This window comes from Phytophthora parasitica (genome assembly GCF_000247585.1).
Source record: "Phytophthora parasitica INRA-310 unplaced genomic scaffold supercont2.215, whole genome shotgun sequence".
NCBI lineage: Eukaryota > Oomycota > Peronosporomycetes > Peronosporales > Peronosporaceae > Phytophthora > Phytophthora nicotianae.
In genome coordinates, this window is record NW_008649201.1 from 1 (window position 1) to 2,403 (window position 2,403).

Genomic DNA, 2,403 nt, shown 5'->3' on the forward strand with positions numbered 1-2,403 from the left:
AGCTCAATTTGCAATGCGCACGTCTGTAGGTACATGTTCATATTATTAATCACAATCAGACTAAACAAACCGAAGTGCAACAAAATTGTGGGATCTATAGTTTTGGCTTTAAGAGTCGTACGCAAAGCAGTGTTACGGATGATACGTGCAAGTCTGGGCTGGTTGCGACCAGTGTGTGTGTGTGTGTGGAGGATCTACTTTGGGCACAGGAGTTGCTCAAGGAGATTGGCATGAAGCCTTTGATGCCCGAGTTACACAGTGATAATCAGAGCACGATCAAAGTGTGCACAAATGTTGAAAATTACGATGGTGTCAAGCGGCTCGCGAAGATGAGTCACAAGATTGCCGAGCTTGTAGAAAGTAACGAGCTGACACTGAACTATGTTCCTACAGCTGAAAATATAGCGGATATGTTCACCAAGGCGCTGGGACCTCAGCGGTTCGAGATGCTGCGGCAGGTGCTTGGTGTTGAGGAAGTAGTTAAAGTAGTTGCTGGTGCGCGCCTGCGGAGCGATTTGGTCGCAAAGAGAGATCATCGAGCATGAGTGAGGAGGAGTATGAGAGTTTCCAACAGAAGGTCAACCAGTCGATCGCTTAGTCATTCATGTCATGGTCGTGTCCTGGTATAGCTGGGAATAGGCTCGTAAGCTCGATGGATAGCTTGTGCGGTCAAAGGAGGGTTTATGCTTGATGATTTCCTACCACGTGCTCGGCACGTGACGGCTTAAGCTGTGAATGTATTCTGAGTTTTGCTATCAACTACACAAGTGTTCTTTCCTCGGTTTACCACTCTCTCACAGCGCAAAGCTGCTACAAATGATAGTGACGCAACACACACACGGTAAGAACATCAAGGACGAACTGGTTGACAATGTGCCAAGGTCTTGGCTGGTAACGAAGAGGATACTCTGAGCAGCTTCGACTTTGGTACGCGTCTGCGAGTCGAAGGACTTAAGCTTCTGGAGAATCACATGTGCTTCAGCCCCGTGGCCGCTGAGTATGTTGCTGATTTTGTGGTCCTCTGTGCTGATGTTGAAGATGTAGTTGAAACCTTTATTTGTTGTAGTCAAGTTCCAGGCGCCCCGCTCGAAGTACCAGGGAGCCGTGAGCTGACCACAAGTGTTCGTGTGCTGAGCGCCGCCCTGACGAAACGAGCGGGGTGTCAGAGCAGCCTCCACACCAGGCGGCTTGGCGATGCGTACCTGTACGTGGTTCACACGGGGAATGTGGTCGGGGTCGTGTCCAAGTCAGAATTAGTTGGAGCAGCAAGTTCTTCCGTCGTGGTCGGGTGGTCCAACATCTCCAGCAACGGCACGCCCGGGTCCTGCTCGATTGCGGTAGGACTTGGCTGTTCGGCCAGGTTGTCTATAATGTTTGCGGACGGGACTACCAGGGTGAGAAGTGCCACTGCGACAGGGAGGAGGGGGCACGTGGCGGAGTCCGAGTCAGGGAACATCGAGAGGCCCTGGTCTTCGAATGCCTTCATACGGATGAAGCGAACGAATCACCTTTCCCGCGTCGATGGACAAGTTCTGCTTCCGGAACAGCGCAAGGTCGGACGCTTGGCCGAACAGATACCACAGCAGGCAGAGTAAGGCAGCGTTTTGATAGTCACTTGGACAACTAGCGTTAACATAAAAGTACATAAGCATTCTTTTTAATCGCCCTTTGAGCATTGTGGGGCCTTGGTGATGAAGCCACCACCATCTCGCTTCATTCAAAACTTGTCAAGTGTTTTCCCCATTTAAGCAACCGAGCCTCAAGTGCGGGTCTGTGTTGAGGGAACTGTTCGAGTAGCCATAGTTTAACTTTCCGGTAGTATTGCATTGAAGTGTTTCGAGCCAACGGCTTGCCTTTTTTGCCCTCATTAAATGCAAGATACATACCAAACATATTCATCACTGATATGAAACACTTTCCAGTCTCATCACGTCAAATGCAAATGTGTACGTACTCATCACTTACATTCTCAGTTTTTAAAAACTTCTTAAAAGTTGCCACTGGTGTTGCCTTGGCTCTTTTGTTTTCCATACTCTAGTTTCGCTAAGCCCATTGCTCTTGTAGGGTAAATGCAAAATATGCAAGTGATACAATGTTGACTTGCCTAATTAGTGGCGTTACGCATATCTTTGTATTGCTCCGGCTGGCTTACAGGACTCATCTAACCTCGTACTGTTTTATTGGTTAAAAAAACACAAAGTCGTGCTTTGCCCGATGAAGCTCTGAAATTTAGCAAACCTACGGAGGATACCTGACGACGCATCTCCTGCGCCTGCTTCGCAGCCGCAGCATCTGCTAGTTGCTTTTATCACCCTTTCCTAGCCACTGACGCAGCGGCAGTCAAGTTGAATGTATCATAGTGAAGAGGCTGTTACATGCACCGATGCGGGAGTAGAGTAGGTT